Source organism: Balaenoptera physalus (assembly GCF_965194825.1).
Source record: "Balaenoptera physalus genome assembly, chromosome: 7".
NCBI classification, from domain to species: domain Eukaryota; kingdom Metazoa; phylum Chordata; class Mammalia; order Artiodactyla; family Balaenopteridae; genus Balaenoptera; species Balaenoptera physalus.
Genome location: NC_138886.1, coordinates 68,548,120 through 68,562,610, shown reverse-complemented (window position 1 = coordinate 68,562,610; position 14,491 = coordinate 68,548,120). Strand labels below are relative to the sequence as shown.

Sequence of the window (14,491 nt, the reverse complement as noted above, 5' to 3'; positions counted from 1 at the left end):
CACAGGCAGCCACTACTGTTCAGATCCATCCAATTGTTGCCAAACAGACTGGACAAAACCAGAATTTCCTTTTTGTCTTTTCAAGGGAAGCCAAAATAATCCAGATTTTTTCCCCCAACATTCCAGGGTAGAACTCTTGTGACCTAAACATGTGTCATCTACCTCTCGTGCCAAGTGTGACTGCCAAGGCCTTAGAGAGCCCAGTTAGTTCCTTTCCAACTTTACACTGACTGTACAGAGTCGAGCATTGGAATAATCCGGATTTTTAATGTAAATCTCCAAGTTTTAAAATATCAGCAACTAATTCAAAATCCTTAAACACTAGTAAATTCAAACAAAACACATAAGCAGGCTATGTTCACTCTAAAGATTAAATATCGAGAAAACAACAATTTCTAAATTTCATTTACAAAATACTGACCTGGTTAGGGACTTCCCTGGTGGCGCAGTGGTTAACAATCCGCCTGCCAATGCAGGGGATATGGGTTCGAGCCCTGGTCGGGGAAGATCCCACATGCTGCGGAGCAACTAAGCCTGTGAGCCAAAACTACTGAGCCTGCACTCTAGAGCCCGCAAGCCACAACTACTGAAGCCCACGCGCCTAGAGCCTGTGCTCTGCAACAAGAGAAGCCACCGCAACGAGAAGCCCGCGCACCGCAACGAAGAGCAGCCCCTGCTCACCACAACTAGAGAAAAGCCCATGTGCAACAAATACTGACCTGGTTAAATACCTAACTTCACCATGAAAGATAAGTGAGCCAATGAACCTAACTGTATATAAAATTGATAATGTAATCACATAGAAGGGAATGGAAAAAGACCTACGTGAAGAACTGAAAATAAATCTTAACCTTTACTTAGAAGGCTTTTTTTTTTTTAAACTGGTATATTTGTAGCAATTCTGAAATTATTCTATCAATATATGTACTCCATGACTGCATAATTGTAGGAGGCCAGAGCTCTTGCTATGAGAAAAGGGAGATACAAATAAGGGACGGGAGAAGACAAGTAAGAATCTCTGTTTTAGAATGGAATTAGAGATATCAGTATGAACTCATGGTTTTAAAATATATATGCACTGAAGGCAATGTGGTACCTTGAACTGGATCACAGAATAGAAAAATTTTTATTAATGTAAAAATCAGTGAAATTAAAATTTGGATTTTAGTTGACAACAATGTAACAATGTTGATGTCTTAGTTTTGACAAATGTACTACGGTAATATAAAATGTTAGCCATAGAAAAATACAGGAAATCTCTGTACTATTTTTTCAACCTTTCTGTAAACCTAAAATAATTCAAAAATAAAAATGTTTAAATACACGTGTCAACATTACTGATAACAGAAAAGAAATGGTAATAGCCCAAATGTCCATCAACTGATAAAGGGATAAATAAAATGTAGTACATCTATACAACGGACTATCATTCAGCAATAAAAAGAAAGTAAATACTGATACATGCCACAACATGGATGAACCGTGAAAACATTATGCTAAGTGGAAGAAGTCAGTCACAAAAGACCACATATAGTATGGTTCCATTTATATGAAATGTGCAGAATAGGCAAATCTATAGAAAGAGAAACTTGTTGGCTGCTAGGCCTGGGTGTTGGGGGAAATGGAGAATGACTGCTAATGGGTATGGGGTCTCTTTTTGAGGGAATAAAAATGTTCTAAAATTGATTGTGATGATAGCTGAGCAATCTGTGACTATACTAAAAACCAATAAATTGTATACTTTAAATGGATGAATTGTGTGGTGTATGAATTATAGCTCAATAAAACTGTAACATATGTATGTGTGAGTGGGTGTATCTCCTCCTTCTATCTGCTAAAAAGAAAACCCACCAGCTGTGTCACCCCACCAGCAACAAACAAATCCAGCACCTATATCACTGTTTCTTAAAGACATTTCCCAGCCATGAGATACTAGAGCTCCTTGGAGAAATGGCCAATTCCAAGGCTGGGCAAAAAAAGCACAGGATGCACCTAGAACATCTTATGCAAGGCAGAGAGAAAAAAAGCACTGCTCAAAGACTAATGGGGGCTCCTATCAAAAGGACACAGAAACTAGCTTGATGAGCCTCCCACTGGCCAATCTGGGAACAATTTCAGCATTAAAATGAGTTACAATAATGGATTATAAAACACTGACTTTCTTTTAAGCCTTGAGTCCATACTGATATTATAAAGTAAATGAATGAAAGTGAAGGAAGGAAAGGAAGGCTCTTCAAAACAGAATACACAGTAATAAACACAGAAAGAATGATTAAAAACCATTTTACAAGCATCACAGTATTCACATTCAAGCAAGAATTACCAATGCATGCTAAAACTACTGGGTAGAAAAGTGACCAAGATGACAGAATAGGAAGACCCTGAGCTTACCTCTTCCCAAGGGCACACCAAAATTGCAACTATTTACAGAGCAACTATTGATAAGACCTGAAAACTAGTGGAAAAGATGTTCTACAACTGAAAATATAAAGAAATAATGAAACAAACAAGAGGGGTGGAGACACGATATGGTAAAGAACCACATCACCAGGTGGGCAACCCACAAGCAAGAGGATAATTACAACTGCAGAGGTCCTCCCCAAGGAGCCCCAAATCGGGCTCCCCAGCCCAGGGATTCTGCAACCAGGAAGATGAGCCCCCATGATGTTTGGCTATGAGGGCCAATGGGGCTTATCCAGAGGAATGTAGGAAATAAAGACTTCACTCTTAAAGGGCGTGCTCAAAATCTCACACATTCCAAGAACCAGGGACTAAGCAGTAATTTGAAAGGAGACTGGGTTGGACCCACCGGCTGATCTTAGAGAGCCTCTGGAGAGGCAGGAGGCAACTGGAGCTTTCCCTGAGGACATGGACGCTGGTAGCAAAAATTTGTGGGAGCTCATTCTACCATGAGGACACTGGGGCTGGCAACTGTCATTTTAGAATCCTCCAACTTATTTTTTTTTTTAGTAATAGTTGTTTTTTTTTTTTACTTTAAGTAAACTCATTTTTCGTTTCTCTCTTTTTTTTTTTTTTGGCCACGCTGTATGGTATGTGGGATCTTAGTTCCCTGACCAGGGATTGAACCCACGCACCCTGCACTGGAAGCACGGCATTCTAACCACTGGACCACGAGGGAATTCCCCTCCCTCTAACTTATTAGCACTGGGACCTGGCCCAGCTCACCAGCCTGTGAGCACCAGTACTGGGACACCTCAGGCCACACAGCTACCCAGGCAGGTACATAGCCCTACCAACCTGCAGGCCAGCTGTCTTAAGACACCCACCCCACCCACCTCAGGACCCAGCTACATCCACCAGAGGGCTCAGGACCCAGCATCTTTAGAAGAAATGTTAAATGGACTCCTCTAAAGTGGGAAATAAAAGGTCACAACTAGAAAAATAAATATTACAAAAGGAAAAATCTCACTGATAAAGACAAACATAAAATAAAGGTAGTAAATCAATCACTTATAAAGCTAGTAAGAAGGTTAAAAGACAAATGTAGTAAAATCATCTACATCCGCAACAAGTAGTTAAGTGATACAGAAAACAATAAGATGTTAAATATGATGTCAAAAACAGGAAATGTCAGGAGGGAGTTGAAACAAAAATGCAAGACAGTTAAAATGCATTTGAAATTAAGAGATCAGCAACTTAGAATAATCATTTATATACACACACATATACATACATACACACACACACATAAACACAGATTGCTACATATAAATGTCATGGTAATCAAAAACCAAAAATCTGTAATGGATATATACACAAAAAGAGAGAGAAATCCAAACATACTACTAAACATAATCATCAAATCACAAGGGAAGAAAGCAAAAGAAAGGAACAAAAAAACTACGAAAACAATGAACAACACGGCAATAAGTACACACCTATCAATAACTGCTTTAAATGTAAATGGCCTAAGTGCTCCAATCAAAAGACACAGACTGCATCAGACACTCTGATGTGGAGACTGATGTCAAGTGGCTGAACGAGAATGTTGTGGAGAAGGTGAACATCAATCCCCAGGTGGACCGCTACTTGTTGAAGAACGGGTGCCGCATCATCCTGCTGGCCAAGGGCCAGCTGCTCAACCTGGGCTGTGCCATGGGCCACCCAAGTTTTGTGATGAGCAACTCCTTCACCAACCAAGTGCTAGCACAGATTGAGCTGTGGACACCCCCAGACAAGTACCCTGTCGGGGTCCACTTCCTGCTCAAGAAGGTGGATGAAGCAGTGGCTAAAGCCCACCTGGGCAAGCTGAATATGAAGCTAACCAAGCTGACTGAGAAGCAGGCCCAGTACCTGGCCATGTCCTGTGATGGCCCCTTCAAGCCTTATCACTACTGCTATTGAGAACCAGGCCTGCCCTTTGCCTTCCAGCTGCTGTCATTGCCTGGGTCCCACGTCTCCTCCCCAAGAGCAAATGGCACCAACTATGAGACTGGTTTGATATTGTCCCCCATCAACTCCCTGAGGCTCATCACTCAGTCTTTAGCCTCTGCTGCATCCCTCATACTGTTCCAAGTGTGGCGGGGGGAATTGAGAAGTCCCTCCTCCAGCCCTAGTCATGATGGAGGTACATGGGAGTTACCCACAGGGAATCTTGAGCTCAGGAGTTTTGGAAATGCTCACTCAGTCAGTCCTTCCTTAGACTGGAAGGTGGCAGTGGTGGTCACAAAGCCCATGCACTTTACCATCCAGGCCCTCACGTGGCCTATGGACTTTATACCCATGTTCTTGGTTTACAGGTTCATTGGTTCCTCAGCCCATGACATACGAGAAGGAGCTATGTCAAAGGGTGTGGAGGAAATGTCAGAGTCTGTTCCTGAGAGCCTAACTTAGTGCTCAGCATTCTTTTAAACTTCAGAACAATGAGGTTGATAGTTTTAGACCCTATTAACAGAGATTGGAATACATTGTTAAGGGATAGCCAAGAAAGGAGAAGTGACAGCCAGAGGTTGAGAGGGACCAGAGAAACATAAAAGCATATTGTAACTTGATGATTCCCATCACAACTCTGGGTCAAAAAGAGATTAATTTGGTTTATAATGATTTTAATGTTAAAAGAGAATAAGAAGGTTCTTGTTCTAATAAAAATTTTGGTGCCCCCCCCCACCAAAAAAAAAAAAAAGAGACAGAGTGGCTGAATCATATCAAGCATCTTTTCTGAACACAATGCTATGAGACTAATAATCAACTACAAGGAAAAAAACTGCAAAAAACACAAACATGTAGAGGTTAAACAATATAGTACTAAAACACCAATGGGTCACTGAAGAAATCAAAGAGGGAATCAAAGAATACCTGGAGACAAATGAAAATGAAAATACAACAATCCAAAATCTATGGTACATAGCAAAAGCAGTTCTAAGAGGGAAGTTTACAGCGATACAAGTCTACCTCAGAAGACAAGAAAAATCTCAAATAACCTAAACTTATAGCTAAAGGAACCAGGAAAAGAAGAGCAACCAAACCCAAAATTAGTATAAGGAAAGAAATCATAAAGATCAGAGCAGAAATAAAAGAGAGACTTAAAAAAAAAAAAAAGCAATAGAAAAGATCAGTGAAACTAAGCTGATGCTTTGAGAAGATAACCAAAATTGATAAACATTTAGCTAGACATATCATGAGAAAAAAAGAGGGCCCAAACAAATAACATCAAAAATGAAAGAGGGGCTTCCCTGGTGGCACAGTGGTTGAGAATCTGCCTGCCAATGCAGGGGACACGGGTTCAAACCCTGGTCTGGGAAGATCCCACATGCTGTGGAGCGACCAAGCCTGTGAGCCACAATTGCTGAGCCTGCGCATCTGGAGCCTGTGCTCCGCAACGAGAGGCCGCGATAGTGAGAGGCCCGCGCACCACGATGAAGAGTGGCCCCCACTTGCCGCAACTAGAGAAAGCCCTCGCACAGAAATGAAGACCCAACACAGCCATAAATAAATAAATAAAATAAAATTTAAAAAAAGAACTGCAACAGATATCACAAAGCAGCAAAACATACATACTTAATGCATTTCAGTCTCTCATTCAGAGTCCATTTAATGAGTTTATTTTAAAAATTCTGTTAAGTTTATTTGACTACTAAATACACAGTGGAAGTAATAACAAATTAAAAGGAAGAGAGGTAAACACGCTATCAGATCAAAAAATGAATCCGTGAAGAAGCGAGGGAAATATTTTATGAAACAGAAGATGACCTAAAGGCATACGTTAACTAGATCCTTAACTGCAAGAGCCCTGCACACCTCAAATATACCTAATGGGTATCACTGCTTTACAAATGCTCTATAGCATGTATAATCATGTCATCTACTTATAATGGAACAGTTAACTTACTGATGAATTCTTTTCTCACCTTTATCTACATACTAAATACTAAAATCATATATACTAAAATCCTATATAATCCTAAAAAAAAAATCTAACCTCTATTTTGTTTCATTAGCCAATTTCCAAGCTAGTACCACCCACAGCTAATTATAACAGTTCTATGTGTTTTTTGATGTGGTAGATAAACTCCCTCTTCACCCTTTTAAAAACTTTCCAGGCTTGACTGGCATCTTTGATGAGCGTCATATTGAGCTTCCAGCGGCTTCAGGGGTGTCTTTAGGAGTCAGCACTATGGCAGAGGACATCAACTCCAAAATCAAGAACTATCAGCCTGCTCCTTTTGACAGCCACTTCCCCAACCAGAGCCAGACCAGGAATTGCTGGCAGAACTACCTGGGCTTCCACCACTGTGAGAAGGCAATGTCTGCTAAAGGAGGTGATGTCTCCATGTGTGAATGATACTGGTGTGCGTACAAGTCTCTCTGCCCCATAGCCTGGGTGTCAACCTGGGATGACCACTGGGCAGAAGGCACGTTTCCAGGGAAGATCTGAACTGGCTCCACCTCTCCTCTTCTGTCCTCCATCCTTCTGCTCAGGGTGGTGAAGGGGGACCTGGGTACGTGGTGATCCCCACCCTGGGATCCTGAATCATGGCTTAACTAATAATACTCACTGGAAGAGTGGAAAAAAAAAAAAACAACTTCCAGGCTTACTCATCCCAGTTTATCAAGTTTCAGGAGGAAAAAAGTTGAGATCTTTGTTAGGAACAATTCTAAAACCCAGATTATTTAAGGAGAACAGCCAACTTTACAATATTAAGTTCTCCAGTCAAGTGCATATGGTATGGCTCTCCATTTTATTTAGGTCATTTTTTTTTTTTAAGCCTTTAACTAAAGTCTCATGATTTTCTTCACCCAGATCTTCTACATTGTTTGTTAGGATTATTCATAAGTATTTTACAGTTTTGTGGCTAACGGGAAGGTGCTCTTATGTTTGCCAATCATTACTGGTACATTAATAACCTATGACTGAGTCTCAGACCTTGTTCTAAATGCGAGGAATTAAAGCGATGAAAATACCAAATGTCAGGTCTTTATGAAGCTAACATTATAGTTGGGAAATAATCAGTAAATAACTAGAGACTTATAAATAAATAATTTCAGAAAGCATACATGCTATGAATAAAAATAAAGCAAGATATAGGGAAAGAAAGTGATAACGGAAGTGCTTATTTTTATAGTGCAGTCAAGGAAGATCTCTTTGAAGAAGTAAGGAGGTAAAATCTGAGCAGGGGTTGAAGTGACAGGAAAGAGTAAATCATATGACAATCGAAAACATTCCAAGCAGGAAGAAAATAAACAATAAAAGCCTAAGGGCAAGTAAATACCTTGATCTTTGAGGAACAACAAGAAAGCCATGGCTCTGGAGCTTAGGGGACTATTGAAAGATGAGGTCAGTGAAGGGGGAAATTATACAGGACCTTTTAGGCTAGGTAGGGTCTTTAGATTTTATTCTAAACATGCTGGGAAGCAACTAGCAGCGTCCAGATGACAGTGCTGTGTCTTTAAAAAAAAATCACAGTAGTTGCTATACACAGAGTAGAGGGAGAAAAGAGCAGAAGCAGGGAGTGCAGTTAAAGGTAACTGCAGCAGTCCAGAAGAGAGATAATAATGGCTTATATTAAGGCAAAGGAGTGGGAGTGACAAGAAATGGCAAGATTTGAGATATAGTTTAAAGGTAAAACTGCTACTGATGGATTGGAGGTATGAGGGAAAAGAGAAACTAAGAATGACGTCCAGTTTGTGGCCTAACCAAGAGGGTGAATGGTGGTGCCATATATTGAGATGGTAAAGTCTGAGGAAAGAGTAAGTTTGAGTAAATAAACCCAACATTCTGTACCGGACAAGTTAAGTCTGAGATGCCTACTAAAACATTCAAGCAGAGAAGGCACTCCAATACAGTGTGGAGTTTGATAAAGATATCAAGGCTGGAGTCAATAGTGAATTAATGATACTTATAACCACAAAATTAAATAAGATACCCTAAAAAGTGACAAATACTGACACAGAAAAGGTATAAGGCCTAAGCCTAGGGCACTCCAACTTTTGAGGCAAGGGAAGAGAAGCTAGAAAACAAGACTGAGAAGGAACTGTCATAAATCAGACGAGATTCAGGATGATATGGCATCCAGAAAACCAAGTGAGGTTTTCCCAAAACTAGGCACTGATCAATCGTGTCAAATGCTGATGAGAGGTAGAGAACTTTAAGACTGAGAACACTGACTAGAATGGGTTTAGTTGGTGAAGGTGGAGAAGAGCCAGCCTGGAGCAAGTTGGAGAGAAAATGCAAAGTAAGAAAATAGAGACAGTAAGTATGAGCAAGTCTTTGCAACAAATTTTTCTGTACATGAGAAAGAAAGGTGTGTGTGTGTGTGACAGAGAGACAGACAGACAGACAGAGAAAGACAGTTTGAGATGTTACAGCATGTTCTTATGCTTGCAAATATGATTCAGCAGTAAAGAAAGATGATGCAGGGCAGAGAAAGGATAACACCAGAGGCAAAATCCTTCAATAGACAAGAGAATGCAGCACAGATGGAGGACTTGGCATATATAGAGAGACAAAGAGAGAGAAAAGAGTAAGGAAAGAAAAGAGATTAAGTAGTCTTCTTAGTAATGAAAGTGGAAGAGCAAAATGACTAGGTAATGCTGAGGGCACAAGGGATATTCATGGCCATAAATTTAAAGTGAGACCAGTCAGCACTGTTGTTTGTTTTCTCCAATCACACTCAGCTGCTCAGATTCAAGGGAACACAGAGTTTGCAAAGAACTGTGTTTTATCATGGCTGAAGTTTTGCCCTAATTACAGTGAAGGAAGAAACAAGAGAGATGATAACCTGACCCCACAAAATAGTACAGAACATTAGCAGGCATTAACATTTTTATTCAATGAATCAATGTAATTGGGTAAGGAAAGAAGTTACTGTATGAGGCGCATGATGGACAGTGAAAGAGTGGTGTGACTAATGGCCTGGTGGTCTAGATAGAATCCAAGAAGTGTCAAAATATGGTATCAAAGTATGTGAGCTGGCAGAAAAAGAGATGGAAGTCAGAATTAGATGCTTAAAATACTTTAAGTTATAGATCATGAGGATAAAGTCTACGGTAATGGTTCTCTATTCTAACTACACATTGGAATCTAATAGAATACTTTTTCTTAAATCAGACCAAGAAAATAAGAATTTCTGAGGGTGGCACACTCCCACCAAAAATTTTTAAGCTGCCCAGTTAATTGTAATATACAGTCAAAATTGAGAACCAATAGTCTTGGGTGTGATCATAGAAATGGATAGTTGAGGCAAGTTAGAAAAGAAACCTGCAATCTGCAGATTCAAGAACTAATGAAGTCTTCTTCTATTATTCCCAATATAAATAAAAGCATGAGCTATGTTCTAAATATTTTACATGCATTAACTCATTTCATACTCCTAACAACCCAACAAGGTGTAACTAGTATTATCCCCTTTTTAATGATGAAGAATGGAAGAGAATGAAAGTATACAAAATTAAAAGTCCTAGGTAATACATGAAGTAGTATAACACTATGTGTAGGTAAACTGTTGAAAGTTAAAGATGCATATAATAAACCCTAAGGCAACTACTTAAAAAAAAAGATGTATAGTTAATAAACCAATGTGGAGATAAATGGAATACTAAAATACACTCAATCCAAAAAGGAACAAAAAACAGGACATTAAAAACAGAGAGAGAAACCTTAAGAAAACAGGAGCTGAACTCCCACTTGTGAGAACACCAGAATCACAACTAGCTGCTGGACAATCATCGACAGGAAGACACTGGAACTCACCAAAAAAGATACCCCACATCCAAAGCCAAAAGAGAAGCCACAATGAGATGGTAGGAGGGGCGCAATCACAGCAAAATCAAATCCCATAACTGATGGGTGGGTGACTCACAGACTGGAGAACACATACCACAGAAGTCCACCCACTGGAGTGAAGGTTCTGAGTCCTACGTCAGGCTTCCCAACCTGGGGGTCCGGCAACGGGAGGAGGAATTCCTAGAGAATCAGACTTTGAAGGCTAGTGGGATTTGATTGCAGGACTTTGACAGGACTGGGGGAAACAGAAACTCCACTCTTGGAGGGCACACACAAAGTAGTGTGCGCATCGGGACCCAGGGGAAGGAGCAGTGAAGCCAGGGGAGACTGAACCAGACCTACCTGCTAGCGTTAGAGGGTCTCCTGCAGAGGCAGGGGGTGGCTGTGGCTCACCATGGGGACAAGGACACTGGCAGCAAAAGTTCTGGGAAGTACTCCTTGGCGTGAGCCCTCCCAGAGTCCACCATTAGCGCCACCAAAAAGCCCAGGTAGGCTCCAGTGTTGGGTTGCCTCAGGCCAAACAACCAACAGGGAGGGAACCCAGCCCCACCCATCAGCAGTCAAGCGGATTAAAGTTTTACTGAGCTCTGCCCACCAGAGCAACACCCAGCTCTACCCACCACCAGTCTCTCCCATCAGGAAACCTGCACAAGCCTCTTAGATAGCCTCATCCACCAGAGGGCAGACAGCAGAAGCAAGGAGAACTAAAATCCTGGTGCCTGTGGAACAAAAACCACATTCACAGAAAGATAGACAAGATAAAAAGGCACAGGGCTATGTACCAGATGAAGGAACAAGATAAAACCCCAGAAAAACAACTAAATGAAGTGGAGATAGGCAACCTTCCAGAAAAAGAATTCAGAATAATGATAGTGAAGATAATCCAAGACCTCGGAAAAACAATGGAGGCAAAGATCGAGAAGATGCAAGAAATGTTTAACAAAGACCTAGAAGAATTAAAGAACAAACAAACAGAGATGAACAATACAATAAATGAAATGAAAACTTCACTAGAAGGAATCAATAGCAGAATAACTGAGGCACAAGAACGGATAAGGGACCTGGAAGACAGAATGGTGGAATTCACTGCTGCTGAACAGAATAAAGAAAAAAGAATGAAAAGAAATAAACACAGCCTAAGAGACCTCTGGACAACATTAAACAGAACAACATTCACATTATAGGGGTCCCAGAAGGAGAAGAGAGAGAGAAAGGACCAGAGAAAATATTTGAAGAGATTATAGTCAAAAACTTCCCTAACATGGGAAAGGAAATAGCCACCCAAGTCCAGGAAGCGCAGCGAGTCCCATACAGGATAAACCCAAGGAGAAACATGCCGAGACACAAAGTAATCAAATTGGCAAAAATTAAAGACAAAGAAAAATTACTGAAAGCAGCAAGGGAAAAACAACAAATCACATACAAGGGAACTCCCATAAGGTCAACAGCTGATTTCTCAGCAGAAACTCTACAAGCCAGAAGGGAGTGGCATGATATACTTAAAATGATGAAAGGGAAGAACCTACAACCAAGATTACTCTACCTGGCAAGGATCTCATTCAGATTCAATGGAGAAATCAAAAGCTTTACAGACAAGCAAAAGCTAAGAGAATTCAGCACCACCAAACCAGCTCTACAACAAATGCTAAAGGAACTTCTCTAAGTGGGAAACACAAGAGAAGAAAAGGACCTACAAAAACAAACCCAAACAATTAAGAAAATGGTCTTAGGAACATACATATTGATAATTACCTTAAACGTGAATGGATTAAATGCTACAACCAAAAGACACAGGTTTGCTGAATGGATACAAAAACAAGACCCATATATATCCTGTCTACAAGACACCCACTTCAGACCTAGGGACACATACAGACTGAAAGTGAGGGGATGGAAAAAGATATTCCATGCAAATGGAAATCAAAAGAAAGCTGGAGTAGCAATACTCATATCAGATAAAATAGACTTTAAAATAAAAAATGTTACAAGAGACAAGGACGGACACTACATAATGATCAAGGGATCAATCCAAGAAGAAGATATTACAATTATAAATATATATGCACCCATCATAGGAGCACTTCAATACATAAGGCAACTGCTAACAGCTGTAAAACAGGAAATGGACAGTAACACAGTAATAGTGGGGGACATTAACACCTCACTTACACCAATGGACACATCATCCAAAATGAAAATAAATGAGGAAACAGAAGCTTTAAATGACACAATAGACCAGACAGATTTGATATTTATAGGACATTCCATCCAAAAACAGCAGATTTCACTTTCTTCTCAAGTGCGTATGGAACATTCTCCAGGATAGATCACATCTTGGGTCACAAATCAAGCCTCAGTAAATTTAAGAAAATTGAAACCATATCAAGCATCTTTTCTGACCACAATGCTACGAGATTAGAAATGAATTACAGGGGAAAAAAACGTAAAAAACACAAACACATGGAGGCTAAACACTACATTACTAAATAACCAAGAGACCACTGAGGAAATCAAAAAATACCTAGAGACAAATGACAATGAAAACACAACAATCCAAAACCTATGGGATGCAGCAAAAGCAATTCTAAGAGGTAAGTTTATAGCTATACAAGCCTACCTCAAGAAACAAGAAAAATCTCAAATAAATAATCTAACCTTACACCTAAAGAAACTAGAGAAAGAAGAACAAACAAAACCCAAAGTTAGCAGAAGGAAAGAAATCATAAAGATCAGAGCAGAAATAAAAGAAATAGAAACAAAGAAAACAATAGCAAAGATCAATAAAACTAAAAGCTGGTTCTTTGAGAAGATAAACCGAATTGATAAACCATTAGCCAGACTCATCAAGAAAAAGAGGAAGAGGACTCAAATCAATAAAATTAGAAATGAAAAAGGAGAAGTCACAACAGACACCACAGAAATACAAAGCATCCTAAGAGACTACTACAAGCAACTGTATGCCAGTAAAATGAACAACCTGGAAGAAATGGACAAATTCTTAGAAAGGTATACCCTTCCAAGACTGAACCAGGAAGAAATAGAAAATATGAACAGACCAATCACAACTCATGAAATTGAAACTGTGATTAAAAATCTTCCAACAAACAAAGGTCCAGGACCAGATGGCTTCACAGGTGAATTCTATCAAACATTTAGAGAAGAACGTTATAACACCCATCCTTCTCAAACTCTTCCAAACAATTGCGGAGGAAGAAACACTCCCAAACTCATTCTATGAGTCCACCATCACCCTGATACCAAAACCAGACAAAGATACTACAAAAAAAGAAAATTACAGACCAATATCACTGATGAATATATATGCAAAAATCCTCAACAAAATACTAGCAAACAGAATCCAACAACACATTAAAAGGATCATACACCATGATCAAGTGGGATTTATCCCAGGGATGCAAGGATACTTCAATATATGCAAATCAATCACTGTGATACACCATATTAACAAATGGAAGAATAAAAACCATATGATCATCTCAATAGATGCAGAAAAAGCTTTTGACAAAATTCAACACCCATTTATGATAAAAACTCTCCAGAAAGTGGGCATAAAGGGAACCTACGTCAACATAATAAAGGACATATATGACAAACCCACAGCAAACATCATTCTCAATGGTGAAAAACTGAAAGCATTTCCTCTAAGATCAGGAACAAGACAAGGATGTCCACTCTCACCACTATTATTCAACATAGTTTTGGAAGTCCTAGCCTCGGCAATCAGAGAAGAAAAAGACATAAAAGGAATACAAATTGGAAAAGAAAAAGTAAAACTGTCACTGTTTGCAGATGACATGATACTATACATAGAGAATCCTAAAGATGCCACCAGGAAACTACTAGAGCTAATCAATGAATCTGGCGAAGTTGCAGGATACAAAATTAATGCACAGAAATCTCTTGCATTCCTATACGCTAATGATGAAATATCTGAAAGAGAAATTAAGGAAACACTCCCATTTACCACTGCAACAAAAAGAATAAAATACCTAGGAATAAACCTACCTAGGGAGATAAAAGACCTGTATGCAGAAAACTATAAGACACTGATGAAAGAAATTAAAGATGATACCAACAGATAGAGAGATATACCATGTTCTTGGATTGGAAGAATCAATATTGTGAAAATGACTATACTACCCAAAGCAATCTGCAGATTCAGTGCAATCCCTATCAAATTACCAATGGCATTTTTTAGAGAACTAGAACAAAAAATCTTAAAATTTG

At 39.5% G+C, this 14,491-nt stretch overlaps 1 protein-coding gene and 1 pseudogene across 10 annotated transcripts in view; one reads left to right on the top strand and one right to left on the bottom strand.

Moving 5' to 3' along the window:
- LOC309663710 (cytochrome c oxidase subunit 6B1 pseudogene) overlaps positions 1 to 13,827 on the top strand; it is a 523,800-nt pseudogene extending 509,973 nt beyond the window's left edge. Inside the window, exon 2 of the transcript XR_014268437.1 lies at positions 693 to 13,827. The product of XR_014268437.1 is annotated as a cytochrome c oxidase subunit 6B1 pseudogene (transcript). The remainder of the gene's footprint in view (positions 1 to 692) is intronic.
- DENND4C (DENN domain containing 4C) overlaps positions 1 to 14,491 on the bottom strand; it is a 130,496-nt gene that overhangs the window by 100,339 nt on the left and 15,666 nt on the right. The window lies entirely within an intron of this gene.